Below are 18,500 nucleotides of genomic sequence, written 5' to 3' on the forward strand. Positions count from 1 at the left end.
TGTTGGTGTCTGTCTCAGTCGAGTTTCAGGGGGCATCTCTAAGATGCCCTCTGTTGTGCATTTTACATTAAATCCCACACTGGCATCAGTGTGGGTTTAATGTGCTGAGAAGTTTGATACCAAACTTCTCAGTCTTCAGTGTAGCCATTATGGTGTTGTGGAGTTCGTGATGACAAACATTCCCAGCACCATATACTCTTAATGGCAGCCCTGCACTTACAGTGCCCAGGAATAGACCTGGGTACTGTAGGGGTACAACACTCATGCACCTGTACCCTCACCACTGGTATAGGGCACCGAGCAAGAGGGGTGACTGATGGATGCCAGGGCAGTGGTTTGTGGGCATGGCACACAAGGATGTGTGCCATGTCGACTCTTCACTTTGTTCTGCACCAAGACACGCAGCCTGCAAAGGCAGTGTGTGAGTGTCAGGGTACAGGGCCTGTAATGGTGGCACAATAAGTGCTGCAGCCCTTGGGGCCTTCTCTGGTCACAGTGCCCTGGGTACCTGTGGTACCATTTACCAGGGGCTTACCTGTGGCCAGAGATGCCAATTTGGTTTAGGTTTCAATACAGTTTGAGGGAAGGAATACAGGCCCTGGGTACCTGATTTGCAGGAGCCCAGGGCACACCCAGTCAAAGCACATAAGCAATTCAGCAAAAAGTGGGGGCATACCATGCAAGAAAGAGGGCACTTTCTCACACCGCCCCTTCTGTTAAAGCTGGTGAATGCCTGCCCTTATTTTTTTCCATTTAAAGCACTGCAGATATCTTTTCTACACAGGAATGTTTTCATCTAAAACAAGAAGGAATAATTTAACTTGGAATTTAAGGTACCCCATTACTTATAGAAAGAGAATACAATATAGGGACAGATCGACCATTCTATTTAAATTTGATATTCCTTCCTGTATATCTATTTTCTGCATTTGTTTTGTATAACCATGTTTAGTTTAACCACAGTCCTGTTTCTGCGCCTTTTTATGCATGGTGGAGCGTATGACACAATAGTGCACTTACGAGCATATGGCTACATATGGTGCTATTATGCCTGGACACATGAGGGCAACTCACAACACCTTATGGGTATCTTTAGAAAAGGAGATTGATTTCACCGGTGTTGGATGGTAGAGTCACAAAATGGTTGAGTTTTGCAGCAATGTAAAACTTATTACATGATGTGTATATGATGTCCCTGAGGAAGTCAGAGAGTAATACCCAATCTGACAAAGCTTGTGTTGGCTGGCTGGTACTGTACTGTCTGAAGGCACGGAATAAACAGAACTGAATCAAAGACTACTTACTGCTAGACTTTTTTTTATTGAGAAGTGGTATGCCAGCAACCCACTTTAAATAACATCTTTTTTTAGTATGCCAGTTTTCCAAGGAGTGTTAATGTCAGCCCATCAGCGGAGATATGATTTTCAATTCGAAAAGCTACCTCTTCCCTCTCACCCTCTGGGCTGTTTAACCTTCTCACCCTCTGGGCTGTTTAACAGGTGACTGCCTGCAAGAAAAAGGGCAGAAACTCAGAAGATAAATATTATTTTTCATTGCACAAGTCTGCCAAGTGGCACTGTAACATGTTATACCATCAGCCATTTGTTGCTTTTCAGCCCACATCATATTGCATTGTGGGGCTTGTAGGTTTGCTTTTATAAGTTTCATGATGGTCTACCTATTCCAGCATACAAAGTGCTGTTAACTAAAATAGCAGATTTGGCTGAAAGTGTTATACATGACATGGACTCACCACACATTTGTATAAAAAAATTATCAAGTTGCCTACTCCATTTAAAGAAATTGCTGCTTTCACAACCAAAAGGTGTCTCTGATCACATATTTTGTGAGGGTTAATTTTTTTCGCTCACATCATGCATTAAAACAAGTATTGGTAATACAAATATTTTTTTTTTTTACGTACTGGAAAATTTTATACCGAGCTTCATGACACTAATGGTACAACATGGACAGCAGCAGCACAACCTTCCCTAACACAAAGAGTAAGTAAAGGACGTGTGGCAGTAGCAGAAGGAGCATCATGCGATTTTGCTTGGCCTACAGGACAGGTACAGCACTGGAAGCTAACAAATTAAAAAGGAAGTGAGAGGCAGTAAAAGACTGTTTGACGATTTCCGTAAACAGACATAAACATAAAACATGCACTTTATTGCCAGTTTGGATAAACTGTTTTTAATGTTTTAAACTCTCCTACAGTTCGTAGCAAGTTGTGTGGGATCTTAATTTTTTTCCCATTAGATTATTGTGATAATAGTATATTGTAACAATTTTAAGTAATTGAACAATAAAGCTTAACTCACTCACTCATATAAAGAGTACAAAACCCCTGGAAGATCTCCTATGGAATTACCATTCATTCATGTACTAGTATAGGGCACCTTCACCTAGCTATAGTGGTATGCTTCACCAGTGGGTTCCACAACTAGCACCGAGAAGCATCTGAGAGTATGATACTTCATTGGTAGTATAGTTTCTTACTTATGGATGAAGTGATGTCACTCAAGTTGACATTTATGCTCTCCCTTTGTTAAACGGTGAGACATCTATTAATATTGTATGTGGGTAAGCCAAAGTGATTTTTGTACTGCTGTCGCCTTACCACAAGAGGGCCTATTGTGCTTTTTCTTCTATCAACATATTTAAGTGCTGGAATATTGCCCTTGTGGGGTCAGCCGTCTTCCTCAGGATTATAGGTATCTCCAGTGCTTCAAATGGAAAAATAGAAGTGCGAGTACTCTGTACCAGAGTACCTGTTTGTTTCTGAGAAGTGCCAGTACTCTTCAATTAAAAGTATAGCATTTCTCTTGAGAAGTGCCTGTACTCTCCCTCTCAAAATAAACAAGCAACGGTTTCGCCTTTGCAAAAGTTAGAGCTATTGGCATTGTAAATGACAACATTTTTATTTATGTGTTGGTTTTGAAAACAGATAAATAAATGGCATTGTCATTTACAATGCCAATAGCTTAATCTCTCGCAAATGCCACACACACACGCACACACACAGAGAGCTCCCCCACACAGAGCCCCCCACACACACAAAGAGCCCCCCCCACACACACACACACAGAGCCCCCCACACACACACAAAGAGCCCCCCACACACACCCACACAGAGCCCCCCCACACACAGAGCCTCCCCCACACACCCACACAGAGCCCCCCCACACAGAGCCCCCGCACACACTGCGAGCCCCCCACACAGAGCCCCCCCCACACAGAGCCCCCCCCACACACTGCGAGCCCCCCCCCCCACATCAATAGAACAGCAGGTGTGCTGGCATGGAGGCACAGGGGTCTGCAGGGCCTACTGCACCTCAAACACTACTGCCTTTTTACTACCAAATCAGGGGAGTATGCCCATTTTCCAGATTCTATTGGGTACAAGGGCATCCTTGCTGTGCCACTTCGGGCAGCCCAAACACATTAATATGGCCAACATTTTCCCTTCTTGCATCAGCAACAGTTACTATCCGACTATTAATCAGGTGTGGCATGCTGGGGTTGTTTGCTGTCACGTTCACAATGAAATGGGAACGTTCACACTTCCAATGAGATTGGAAGTGTCACTGGTGGCTTTGTGCAATGATAACCAAGCCCAGGAAATGAAGCAAAAGCGTAAGTATTATTGTATGACCAAATGTAAGCCTGGGCAGTGTTTGCCTATTCTCGGCGATTAGTGAATGCTGAATAACTGAGAAATGGAAGAATTAATTAACATCCTCATTGTGTAAGAAATATGTGGCAAATGTCAGAATGAAAAGGCCCACAGTCCATGTGCATACGAACCACGAGGTCATCGTGAAGCAATTGTGGCTTTATAACAACCACTGTTGTAATGCATTAAACTTCCATTTTCCGCATGCGCCCAAGATGTTTTATTTGCTATTTTACAGTGACGTCATTTCCATGTTGTGGACTCGTAAGGATCCTCTTGCGTGCATGCGTGCATGCAATGGTAACGATCCTCTTGCGTTCATGTTATGTTATGTTATTTGTACACTTCTATAGCGCACGGCCACTCCACTGGAGTATCCCGGCGCTTTGACGAAGACTCCCAACCGAAGATGCGGAAAAAAACATAACACCAAAAGGGCATACAAGCATAAAAACAGCATCAAAGATTACGGGAAGAGCCAAGTCTTAAGGGCCTTGCGGAAAGACAGAAGACTGGAAGTCTGTCTTAAAGAGATTGGAAGATCATTCCAGGCATGAGGGGCTAAGTGCCGAAAAGACCGTCCTCCTACTCTTGCCCGTTTGATAGTGGGAACACTCATTTTTGATAAGGACGAGGATCTAAGAGATCTGAGAGGGGTATACCAAGACAGTCGTTTGGAGATATATTTGGGGCCTATGCCATGCAAGGCCTTGAAAGTCGTGGTCAATGTTTTAAATAAAATCCTTTTTGCAACTGGGAGCCAATGCAATGTGGCGAGAAGATCCGTGGCTCTGACTTTCCTTGGAAGGCCAAAAATGGCTCTGGCTGCAGAATTCTGGGCGATTTGCAAACGCCTGACCAGATATTTGGGGAGTCCCAGAAACAGAATGTTTGCATAATCCAGCCTGGAGCAGATCAGTGCCTGGACAATAATTTTTCTGTGCTGGATAGAGACTAGGGGGAGAAATTTGCGAAGCATCCGCAGGATGCCGAAACATTTCCCAGTGAGAGATGAAATATGTGGTCCGAAAGATAGCTTGTTGTCAATCACCACTCCCAGATTTTTGGCTTTCACAGACGAGCTAGTGGGAGGAGACATGTCTTTCGGCCACCAGGTTTTCCAATCGGGTTCAGATGTACAGCCAAAGAAGAGCAACTCCGACTTGTCGGCGTTGCACTTCAGCCCATGGCGTCCAAACCACTCAAAAATAGCACTCAAACATCCGTTGACCTGGACACCATCAAACTGACCATCCCTGTTACTTACATTTACTTACATTTACTTACATTTACTTACTGTTACTGTTCATGCAATGCTTAATTTGAGCTGGTGGTTTCTGTGCTAGGCACTGGCACATAATTGTGAACACCAGCACGTATGACAGTCAGCCACATGGTGGCGCTGCCTGTGTAATTTCGAGATACACAGAGTAACAACTGTTTATTAATTCAATATATAGAACATTAGAGTTATTGTGATGTCATAACTTGCCCTCCATGTCGCCTTAGTTCACAATTGTGACATCATAATAGCCCTCCCTTTAAGAAGAAATAGTGTAGGTACCGTGATGCCATGCTGCACTGCTGTGATGCCCAGGCCCCCCGTTCTACTGCACTGTGGCAAGCTACACCGCACTGGTGCGGCCACCCAGTAGGATGGTAGAGCTATTGTGATCTCACGTGACCTTTTTGGAAGTCCAGATGCCAGGACCTGCGGGCCCTTATTCTAAGTACCCCCCCTGCACTCGGGCAAGCTACACTGCATCAGCACTTACGCTGAACATGAATGGTAGAGTTACTGTGATGTCACGGCTCACCATCTGCGACGTCAAAAACCCAGTTAAGGTGATAGAATAATGGATTATGTACTCGTTGACACCTTCCCCCAAAGAGGAAGGAAAGTTACTGAGATGTCACTATCCACTTCCTATGACGTCATGATGACCCACCCTGTATCGCCCCGTGCCCTTTGCACTCGACTTTGAGAACTGTCCAGCTTGCAAGTTTCCGAGCTCTCCATTACTCGTTCGTGACATCATTGTGCCCGACTTTGTGATGGCCAATGGCCGCACTGTGATTTTAGAATGCTGGAACTGTGGCGTCATCCTGCTCCCACTTTGATGTCATCATAACACCCCCTTCACGCAACCTGTTCTTGCGACTAGTGGCTCTTCTGACAGTGACAGTATCAGACATATTGAGTGTGTAACCAGTGACAGTTCAGAATGCCGGAGTCATCCTCCTACCCTCGTCCCGCGGTCCCCTCCCCTCTCTTACCTTTGCCGCTCCCTCCCTTCCGTTCCTTCCCACCTCTGCCACCTTGCGGCCCCGGCTCTCCACACAGGCACTGCCACTAGAGAAAGACCCAGTTAATTCCAGCCTAAACAGCCGAGTGTGTGTATTTATAAAAGCCGATAAGCGCTCCCGGTCTGCTGCTGTCTGGGCGGGGGAGGCTCACTGGAAACCGATCAGTCCCACTCGGGCAGTGGAGTGCTTATCCAGACCCGGGCCGGGAGGGCGGGGTGATGGAGAGTGGAGAGGGGCCAGCCGAAGATCCCGAGGTCTGTGCGCACGTCGGGGGAAAGCAGCCTTCGAGGGGAGGCCGTCAGACACCTACATTTGGACGCCCCTTCCCACGGATCTTTGAGTAAGAAAGCGGCCTGATCAGGTGTCTACATAATACCCCATGCATTTATGAGTAAAAAGGGACGTGACTACCGTGAGACTGGTGAGGTCCCCTGACTTCTGGCTGTGAGGGTCCCGGTGCACACGGCAGGGTCTAGAAGACTCCTCGCTGCCTGGAACCCCTTGCAGTGGCATCCGTGCACGCCGAGGCCGGCCCAGAGCAGGGGGTTAGCAGGGGTAGGTGGTCTGGAAGGCCCTCGCAGGCTCGAAAGCCGTGCCGTGGCATCACTTCACGCCGAGTCGGGCCTCTACCAGACTCCTCTAAACCCTTTCCAAATACAAATTTCCTTCCGCACTGTTATCAGCTGGGCACCTGAAAACACTCAACGGAGAGTGAAAGGGGAGGGGGGCGGGAACGGGCACACTGGGAGGGGGGCGGGACGGACACATGGGGAGGGGGACGGAACAGACACACGGACAGCGGGAGGGGGGGGCGGGAAACAGAGCTCACGAGCCAAAGTACATAACAGCTCACACGACACGGCGGAACCGACAAAGGAAATAAAAAAAAGAAATTATATTAAAAAAAATGCTCCTTACCAGATCGCCTCGTGGGAACTCGAATCTTGCAGCCAACTCCAACAACTAACACTTGTAAAAAGACAAAAACAGGCCGACTCAAAAAAAAAAATAACACACACCCACCGCCGCGATGACGACATCGCAGAGGCGGAGAGGGAAAAAATTGCGGGAACGCCCCCGAATCTGGTCCGGCCTTGACGGACAGATCCGGCTCCCAATGGCTAGCCTCCATTTATGGAGCTAGCCAATGGGAGCCGGGGGACGTTCCTGAGCCAATATATGTAAACAATAGATTTCGCCTGCGCGAACTGCTTGCGCAGATCGCCAGGTCGAAACCTAAAAAGGGCTGGTACTCCGTATGGGACAGTACAGGCCTATTTAAAGCACTGGGGGGCAGATTTACAAGGCCCTTGTGCCTCATTTACGCCACTGTTGCGTCACTTTTGTGACGCAACGGCGGCGCAAATCCTGCGCCATGGTGCGGGGTACTTACAACGTGATGCATCTGGGAGATGCGTCACGTTGTAAAACCCTGCACCACATGTAGGCGTTCCTGTGCATGGAGGGGCGTTCCGGTGCAGGAACGCCTCCTAAAAGTGGCTGAGTGAAATCTACAAGATTTCACTCAGTCACTTTTACGCCCATGCTGCATCAAAACCCTGCGCCTGCCTGAAGCAGGTGTAAGGATTGACGCAGAATTAACTAGATAGGGCCCCCAGAGCATTGCTGGAGCTGCGTCGCAACTCCAGCAATGCGCCACTTTTATGGCACAGATGCGTCACGCATCTGTGCCGTTTTTGCCCCATGGTGTGCCGCATTGTAAATTCGGCACATCCATGATGGCGGAGCTGTGGCGCACAATAACTGGCGCATCCGTGCTGAAATGCAGGGATGCGCCAGTTATTGTAAATATGCCCCTGGGTATCTCTCATCAAATGCTTAGATCTTGATCCAATATGTAATCACACCTTTGGTAGTAGGATGTGAATAACCATTACAGCACCATATATTGACTTTTTTGTTGATTACACTAGCCCCACAGTGAATGTTTTTCTCGATACGAGGTGTTATAACGAAACCACTACTACCTCGAACTTTGCTTCTATCCGCACTCTCCATAATGCAGAAAGTACGTGCCTTCTGACACAACCTTCCCTTTATGCTCTCCTAAACACGAACCGCACCGGAGGGAGATACGCGCCCTCAGGCGCTGACAAAGGAGGGAGTTAATTGCAGCAGGCGGGGGCGTCCCTCCTCTGGTCCCACCAGGGGCCTCTGCACGCCCTATAACTCATTGCTGCCGAGAGCCCCGGCATGTTCCCGCGCTGTTAACACTAATGTTGCGCGTGTTTTATCACCGGGATGGCTGCCATGTCTCCGCGCTCTGGTGTGCCTCGAAAGACTCTGCCGCCAAGGCCTCCGTGGACAGCTCATTAGCATCCTCCTCGAGGCTGTGGTCCAGGCGGCGGCTCGTGACTGCGTGCGCCTGACGTACATCACGTTGATGCGCAGCGTCCAGTTACGTCAAGGCATAATGACTTGCTGCTAAGGTACTGCTGACAGGCCGTTCATTAGTGCACCGCTTTAGACCCAGTGGATTACAGTATGGGCTCAGAGTACTATTAGCCTCTTTGTAAGATAAAAACACAGGTCATTTGAATGTTGAATGGAACTTTTATACGGTACTTGTATATGTACATCCCGCTCGATCCTTTTGTAACAGGACAGTTAGGCCTCTGTCTTTTTAGCAACCATTAGCAGCTGTACTATTAATTTAATATGAATTCTTCTTTCATTTGATGTTCTAAGTGTGTTCCTTTCAAAGAACACAATACACATTTTTCTGGCCTTGACATTAAAATTCGAAGCCGGGTAGTCACCCTATCTCAAAGGTGAAATGATAAATTGTGACGTGTGTGTGTGTGTGTGTGTTAGTTAAGTAGCTGCGCTGGATTGCTCTCATATTTGCATATTGAAATAAAGACATACATACGACTTTTGTGTGTGTCCTACAATAGAGTTATTGCGAGGAGGGGGCACACATCTTGGGCTACCAGGCTGCATGTCCTATGCTATCTTGTTACCTCAGGCTCGTCTTCCCTGAAGAAATTGGCAAAGGCCAGAAGTTTGTATAAAAGCTTTGACGGTGTTATGTGGCCGGTCGTGATTTGCATACATGTAAGGAATCTGAAATTGGATACCCAAAGAGGTCGGTGTGCGAAGAACGACTGTTGGTGCACAAGAATGAGTGGAAGCTCTCGGTGGTATCTAGCTGTGCACTAACTGTGCACCTTCCGTAAACAGCTCAAGACCTTCTTGTTCAATGCCCCTTTTTAATTCTGCTCTTTTTTTCTTCTAAAAGCAACTTTGTACTGTTCGCTAGCGCTTGGACGCCCTAGGGCAACAATCGCGCTTTATAAGTCGACATTTCATTTCATTCATTTCATTTCATACCCACGTGAGCTTCCACTTCTTGATGCGTGCCCGTCAGCCATAGAAACAACTGTCTGACGTAATGCAGTCACACTGACATGCATGCTAACGTGGCACCATCTACTTATGCACTTTGTTGGATCATGCACCATCAGCCTGCAGGGATCTTCATACCGGCAAAGTGTCAGGACTGTACATCAGTGCATTTTGTGGTGAATTAAGGTGCAAGTATGAACTTTATCGATGGAAGCACCTTTAAGTAAGAAGCATACCCGGCACTATTCGATTTTATTATAAATACTGTGTTAAACACCTACATATCCGTGATAGGCACGCTCATTAACAGTGGTTAGTACTTTCTACATGGGCTACAATGCGATATTGCTTCGTACTGTGAAGGGCCACTCCTGTTTATTTTACCTCTTGCAATTGTGGCTCTGTATCACACTGTGAAGGGCACACCTGGGATTTTTTTAATGCACATGACATATATTGTTACAATTTGATATGAAAACTTCAAATGTCTGCCACCACTGCCATTTTTAGCTGATCCAGGAAACCACCCATTAAATGGGATATTTGAATGGATTTTTTTCTGGCGTTTATTGACATTTTAGAAGGTGGCGAATGTACTCCGCAAAGATAGATATGTCTACCGAAGTTGTCTCTTGGAGTAGAGGCATTAAAGAAATTTACTGCCTCTAGAAAATGCAACAGATTTAAATGTGTACCATATTGCTACTGGGCAGTTACAAGAGAGATATGGAAACAAAGGTGAATGTTGTGCTGGAGCAGTACATGGTCTATTCAAGAAGTCGAAAAAAAGGGAGGAGATATTGATCAATATGTGGCTGCGTTGAGGGCTTTAGCAGTATCCTAGGATTTTGAGCATATCACATATGAGTGTGGAACTCATGGTTTTGGTCCTTCACCGAGTATTTAGGTGCGATTAATGGTAATAGATATTCTCCTGTATGGAAAAGATTCTTACTTGAACACAATCTTTTGTTTGAAGACCAAGCAGACTATGAGCAGCACCACCTATTAATTTTTTCCAATGAAGAAAATAAGTTAGACAAATATCAGGAGGCAATTAGAAATGTGTAAGAACAATTTGACATTGAACCAAGTCTAGTTATCAGGCATAAATTCTTTACCTGTACAACACCAGGTTGTTATGAACCTCAATGTACCCTGATACAGGCCTAGGTAGTTGCACGACCTTTTACCTACATTTTGCCATACCATTGTTCTACAAAATGGTTCTGGCACTGACCATTTAGTTAGGTGCCGCATAAATGTTGTGTGGTTTTCTTCGACAACTAGTCTCATTTATTATGCATGAGGATTCTCAGAATCACAGCAGGATTACCATCTTCTGCATAATAACTCTGTATAAGGGTCCCCACTATCATCATCCTTGGCCGACATGCCCACATGTACCATGACACATCTCGGTAGAACCCCTGAGGGTACCTTTCGCTGAGGATCACCTTTTCACTGGGCAAACCGGAGGAGAAAGACTTCCATGCTGACACGCTGACCAGAGACGCTGAGGTCCCTGCACGCAGACACTTCAGCACGCAGTGGTCTGACATCCCTTGCGGGGTGTCCATCTCGAGGCCAAGACGGGGTCCTTCGCTCTCCCACATCAGGTAATGGGGTTGGCTCTATACTAAGGAGATTCTTGGCTATACACCTACATACACGCTAGGTATACTTAGGTACATCTAGTTAGGGCTGGCAGCGTAGGAGTATGCATTTTATTGTCATGTATCTATATGCCTGCATATATTCATTGTTTTAGCACTATGGTAGAATTCTACCTTTTCTTCACTCTGTTGGTGCTTATAACAGTTTACATATGTTTCTGTCTAATGGTTGCTGTAGCACACGTACTTTATACTAGAATGACACTGGTTCAATAAAGGCTTATTGAAAACGTCCCCACCGCTTATTCTGTGTATCTCTCTGTGACAAAGTGAGCATGAGTGACTGAGCGAAAAGTACTGTACTGTTTTCACGATCCTTGAGGGGTCAGGGTTGTCGTGTTCGATAGTTACCAGAAGCTATTCGCTTCTTGATAAGAGGGGCTCATACTGGCACTGTGAGCTAACTCGTCTAACAGGCTAATATATCCTTTGGGGGTGTATGAAATCAGTCTGAACACCAAACCCTTAGTTTATGTTGTCTAAACGTGCAGATCCTATATAGATTTGTAGGAACTACACAACAAGGTTGAGTCCACAGACTCATGTGTTGCCGCTTTACGTATTCTAGCTGCTGATTGTAAATTTAAACATTTTCACAGCACAACTTATTAGGGACCAGATTGTTTTCAAGTGTTCTGGCAAGAAAGGTCAAGAAAAACTACTTGCATTGAAAACCCAACCTTACCACAAACAATAGGGTGTATATTCACAAGAACGTGTGTTTATTACCGCAAGAGTAGTGTAACGCAACTTTCAGCAATGCAGCCTATTGCGGGAAAATAACCCTGTGACAACGTCGAATTCACAAAATGGCGGTAGCATGCGATAGTTTGCCGACACCGCAGATAATGTCCGCGAAACAACCACTGCAACGGTGATAAAAATACATTCCCAATGCGACAAAACCTGCAATGGGCACAAGCACGATGAGAAAACAGTGGCAATCAGCGCAAGGGCAGCAATACTCCTGCGTAATGCGGGATAACAGTACAAGACCAGCACACCGAAAATGCTACTGAACAAAAATTATCAACAAAGGAGTACGACGAATGCACCCTGGCCAACTGCAGAGGACAACATGTACACCACAACATCCAAGTACAGTGGAAGAACAAAATCAACAGGCACACCGCATGAAAGAGACCATTGGCAGACAATTTTGAGCCGTAGGAGCGACACACACACCGTGCAGCATACGCACACAATCAGGAGTGCACCCCGGCAGTGACAACATCCCGGGTCAAACAACACCCCCACCACATTTGAACACAGGACACAACTGGTTCTGCAAATGTGCACAACCTGCCAAATCACATGTGGAACGCAGGGAAACGTAACATCAAAATGTACAAGTACAAGCAGAGACCTGCAAAAATGTATTCACACATGCAGTGCATTTGGACATTTTCTGCTGTCGCATGATTGCCATGGACGGTCACAATGTGACATGCTCATGAGAAGTAAGTGTCAATGATGGTATTCTTACGGGCCATTCCTGCCACTGCTGCAGTGGGGTGTGGGCCCCCTGCCCCATCACCACCATCATCGGCCGGTACCTCTGGAACTGGGAACCGTGGGGCCCTGGTGCGAACACAGATGTTGTGCAACACACAACATGCAACGATCAGCTTGCACACTATGTCTGGGATGTACAAGAGCTTCCCACCTGTGACGTCCAGGCACCTGGAACGTGACTTCAACACGCCAAATGTACGTTCAACGATGCCCCTGGTGCATATGCGGGCCGCATTGTACTGCCTCTGGGTGGGTGTGTTCGGATCTCAGAGGGCTGTCATCTTCCAAGGACAGAGTGCATAACCTTGATCACCTGTGACAGTGCAGGGAGAAAAGAGTCAATACTTGGTTCAGCAGATTGTGATGGCAGGTCCATCAATCCAGTGACGCCTGTGCTGGCTGTGTGTGGGGTGAGTGTTCGCCAGCCCGCAGGGATGAGCTGTTGCTGGCAACTACACCAGCAGTCTGTATAGGGTGCAGGGTTAGGACAGGATGACCATGGAGTGTTTTGGTTGTGTCTGGTAGGTGTACGTGTAGTTTGACATGTTGAATATGGTTTGGTCACGTGTGCAACCTCATAGTTGTGCATTGTGCTGTGGAGGCATTGTGATGTGTGGTGTGTTGACTTGGTACTTACCAATGAGCAGTCCCGTCCCATATGTGCCATCCTGGAAGTGCTGGTTGATGATGGACTGTCAGAAGATGTATGAATTATACACACCGGCTGGGAAGTTGGCGACGACATTGGTGAAGAGTCCCCGGTGGTCCACTATTGCCTGCACATTGATGGAATGTGCGTACTTTCTATTGTGGTAGTGGTGTGCAGTATCCGCAGGGGGCACAAGTGGGACATGTGTGCAGTCTATTGCCCCAAACACGGCCGGGAATCCGGCTATGGCGTAGAAGCCTTGCTTAACCTCCAGCTGTTCCTGCGCAGTGTTGGGGAAGTGAAGGTACTGGTGTATGAAGCTGAGGATGGCATTTACGACAGGTGTGATGGACGTAGACAGGGCTGGCTGCGAGACTCCTCCGACTCTAGCAGTTGTTGGTTGGAAGGTACCAGAGGCCAACAGGCTGAACACAGCCAGCAGCTTTGTCTGCGGAGGTATGTTGGTTCTCCGCTGTGTTGGGACCCTCAGCCTGTGGGCGATGTGAGTCCGGATGCGGTCAATGGTTGTCCTTTTGAGCCTGTACTGTGCAATTACTTCCTCGGGCATTAGTTCTGTGAGAGTGGTGCGTTTTCAGTAGATCCGCTGACTTACTCTGTGCTGCCACTGTGGTGGTCGGGAGGCGGGTCCAGGTCCAGGGGGTGGTGGCGGTGGTGGGGGTGGGTGTTATGGCCCTGTTGGGGTTCTGAGCTGCATGATGAGTAGCTCCATGGCGTCATTCATTCTTCGGGTGTGGCTGTGTTCGGGGCTCTGTTGGCTACTGCAGGTAGTCGTCCGACTTTACACCTGCTTGAGGCAGGTGTTAAATACCTGTGGCTAAGGCGGCTTATCGCGTGTTTTTGGTTCGCTTCGTGGATCTGTCAGTTCGTTGTGAATGTTGTGTTGCTGTTTTTTCGTGTGTTTCTACATGGAAACGCCTACTCTGCATCTCATTAGCATTAGTTGGCGGTGTCCGCCATGGTGTTAGGTTTTGGGGATGTTATCGCGGGAATTCTGGTGATGTCTGCAGTTTGCACCAGCTTGTGAATTGGGTGTTAATACAATCACCACTGTTGATGCGTTAAAGTGGGGGTAATTCGAAGATGAATGCTTGTGAATATGCCCCTAGGTGTTGTAAGAAATATTGAGACTTAATAAAAATATTCAAAGTAACTCATCAGGAAAGAGCATGGAGTAATAAGTGTTATAAAAGTCAAATACAAAAGACAAGAAACAGTTTACAATAAAAGATGATAAATCATTTTTTTCAAATAGAAGAATATATATTTTGCATGTGAGTTCCAGACCCATCCCTCACTGGACGTACCTCTCCATCCAAAAGTGCTACATGCAGGACCTTCAGAAACAATTTACATTTTGCAAAAGTCTGTCAAAGCAACAAAAACAGAGTTAGTTTTATAGTAGAACAAAGTGTTAGTGATGAATCCGCAGATGACCAGAGGGTACAAAAAATGTCAATCTAGTTGTGAGAGGAAGCAGAAAATATGAATATGTAGATACATAGTAGTTGATGGAGGTGTTTTAAATTTACTCATCACTTCAGGCACGAGAATGATTATGATAACAAATGAGTTATTTAAAGAGAAATGACAAGGGAAATAACTTAAACTGCCTGACAGAACCCCTGTATCATATAAGGGAAACAAAAAATCAAACTCATATTTTTTTTTAATACTCTCGGAGCTTTAAAGGGAAATATATTTTTGGAACGGTGTATGTGACAAAAACGTTTTAGGGTGGTATCACCAATGTTTATTCAGAATGACATTAAGGCATGGGAGAAAAAGTCTTGTTAGAAGGTGAGAAAATACAACCTTCAGTTAACCCCTGGTCTGAGACTTTAAAATCAGTGTGTAGCAATCAACTCAGGAGAATCAGCAGATTCAAATACAAAATTTGTATCAAAGAAGGAGCTGATCCTATAAAACCTATATGAAGAAACATACTGGTTTTATGTCAGAGAAGATTTGAATGTGCCATGATGGTATTATCAAGCCAGTCAAATCTTCTTTAGAGTTATCCCTGTTAATCATAGCACAAAAGAAAAATGACCAATTAAGAGTTTGAATCGACTTTAGGAGTTTAAAAATGGAAGTCTGGATTGATTCACACCCTTTTTCTCACATTGATGACATATTACTAATGTTTGTTGGTGACAACGTTTTCAGTAACATCGATTAGGTATTCGCATATCATTAAGTTGAATTAGATGAGGAGTCTCCCAAAAGTATCTAGGGAGCTGCTTAGCTCTCAGAGGTTATGCTAAGCCAAGTATTTCGTAGAGTCTGTGCATATTAAACAGAGCAGCATTGCTCATCTCAAGTTCTATAGAATTACAGTTAGCAACCTCAGTGGCAGGGCCTCATGATAATGCTCAAACACATTGTATAAGCCTATGAGGTCTGCCACAGGACCATCTATATCCACTCGCATTCTAAATAAGTCAGAAGAAGATTGGCCATGTTGTAGACCTTGCTTTATCAGTTGCACAATGTGTGTAGACAATGAACCATGAAAGAACAGTGACAGCGGTAGCCTGAGCACCAACCAGTGCTAACCTACTGAATTGCCGGACTGCACAAGCCAGAATGAAAATTTGTCAGCACAGAAAATGGTCAGCCCAAGAGCTGAGGAGAACTGGGTATGGATCCAGAACAGAGTAAATTAAGAGCTTCATCTGCCACATGATAATTTGAATGTTACTTCAGTAGTCAGGTGGATGATTTTATAATGATTCGCTTTTTCCTGGCATTTTTGCTTGTAACCTACCCTGGATTGCTTGGGTGATCACTGATGGAAATCCTGCTTAGGGTGGTCAAAATGCAATAATAACACATGTCCTCACTATTTTACAGTGTTAAAATATGCTAGTAGCACGGAGGACTTTCCTTGAGCAAGAGCAGCATTCACTACAGAAAAGGTTGTAGACCTCTGAAGTAGACCCATCGTCAAAGCATCTCACAGGGTTTTGTTTCACCAGTGGGAACTTTCCAATTTACAAAGATGCCTTCTGGCTTAGCTTCCACTGTGTCAGTATTTCAGCGGATGATGCAAAGTGTTCTGCATTATTTAAAAGGGGACAAGGTTACATTTCAAGATTACATCCTCTTAGCAGCAAAAAAATATCCAGGAGCACATTAAACTTATGGGAGTAGTTCTGGACAGACTAGAATATGCAGGGATATTTGCTAATGTGGAAAAATGTGATATCTCAAAAAAGATCTACGGAATATTTGGGACATGTGGAGTGGAGTGGTGTGGCTCACTGGTTAGAGGCGGCAGACCCGGAAGCAGAGGACGGTCCGGGACCAGTGTTCAATCCCCGACGCAGCAGGGTCGTGAACCAGGGTCAGCAGACTCGATAATTCTCGCCTCGGTGCCTACTCTAACCAGGGATCACACTCGGCAACTCTGGGCATTAGCTTGCCTCATCTCCACAACGGTCACCCACAAACGCCAGGGATGCCTGGTTTCACCTTGGAGATACCCAGGAGGGAACATCTCACAGGGAAAGCCAGGACGGGTTCCCCAGCGGTCTATAGCGCCAGGACGCCTCCGGGTAGCAGCGCGCTTTACATGACACTTACATTTACATTTACATGCTAACATTAAAATATGGGTGGAGCAATGACCTAGGTTGGTGGAAGTCATCACTTGAGACCCTACTCCTCATAACAAAGATCAAGGGGTCTATTATGATGGCGCGTGGACAAAGTCCGCCCGCAACCGTAACAGTGAACGGGACCGACCGCCTGAGGTGCGGCAGTTCCGCTGTGCCCATTAGGATGCGACCGCCACCCTGGTGGTCGCATCCTGCATATTCAACATTGTGGCGGGCGGTGCTTTGTGCAGCCCCCGCCACAATGTCAAATATGCATGTTGTGCATTAGCATGCACAAGGTGACAGGCATCGTGCGGTGCCTGGCACCTAGTGCATGTCAATGTAGGAGGGTACTGTAGGTACCCCCCAAGTGTACCCCCCACTCCCCCACCAACAGGGGGGTCTGCAACAGACCCCCAAAGCCAAACACTGCATGCCTTTCCATGGTGGCATCGCCGCCATGGAAAGGCCAAAATCCGCTGACATCGTAATATGGCGGGTGGTGCCTGCTAGGCACCGCTACCATATTATTGCCCAGGACCGCACGGCAGGCAATCGTAATGATTGCCTGCCTGCGGTAAAGCGGCGGATGGACTTTCCGTCCTCTGCTGTAACCCACGCCATTGTAATATGGTGGGGGGTAATTGAAGGGCGGGCGGGGAAAGATGTCGGGCGGATCGCAACCGCCGGTCGGGCAGTGGCGATCCTCCCGACATCATAATGGCCCCCCAAGTGTCTTCCTTTCTGGGTGTGTGCAACATCTATTCAAAACATTGCATTGAAAATGGAAAATGTGAGAGGTTTGCTTAACAGATATAAACCTTTCAATGAGAATTAAAAAATGTGAACTCGAATTTAAGTCACTGAAAGAAGAAATTATTTCAGCCAAGGTGCTTGAGCCTTTGGTCCCACAATAGAATGCATAATTACAGTTGACACAAGTAATAGTGGTTTAGATGCTGTGATATTGTAAAAAGACTAAGAAGGTGTCATAACCGCATGTTTTGCTTCAGGGACACTTCACGATATTAAGAAAAAAAAACACTCAATGAAAAAGAGTTACTCTTATGTTGTTGGACTGTCGAACAATTTAAATGTTTTTGTGGGGCAGGAAATTCACCCTTATGACCAACCACAAACCACTTGTGAACATTCTAGATGATCGCAGGATAAAAATAACAGGCCTAGGATTGCAAGATTGTGAACAACATCTCTACAGTATCATTTTGAAGTACATCACATTGCTAGGGGTAAAAACATAAGAGCAGATTATCTGTCTAGGCCACCTGTTCCTTCATGTAGCCACTGTGCTTCAGGGGATGAAGATAATGAATATTTGGTTGCTGCAATTGATGTGTTTTGTGAGAAAGGTTTGACTGAGGAAGAATGTTTCAGTTCATTAGCACAAGACGAGGATTTATAATTCGTTCAGAATTATGTCATGGAATGGTGGCAAAAAGAAAAGCATCACCCATAAATTTACAATCTTACTTTAAGCTAGCAGACAAATTATTGTTCAAAAAAACAAAATGTTAATGAAAAGAGATCATTTTGTTCCCACATCTGTGTTTTAGAGAAAAGATAAATTCACATAGGGCACGAAGGATATTTGGGACAAACTATCACTAAAATGAAAATATGCTCAGGGGCATATTTATCAAATAATCAGGCAGCACAGCAAGCCACCT

Source organism: Lissotriton vulgaris, chromosome 1_1, assembly GCF_964263255.1.
Source record: "Lissotriton vulgaris chromosome 1_1, aLisVul1.2, whole genome shotgun sequence".
Classification (NCBI taxonomy): domain Eukaryota; kingdom Metazoa; phylum Chordata; class Amphibia; order Caudata; family Salamandridae; genus Lissotriton; species Lissotriton vulgaris.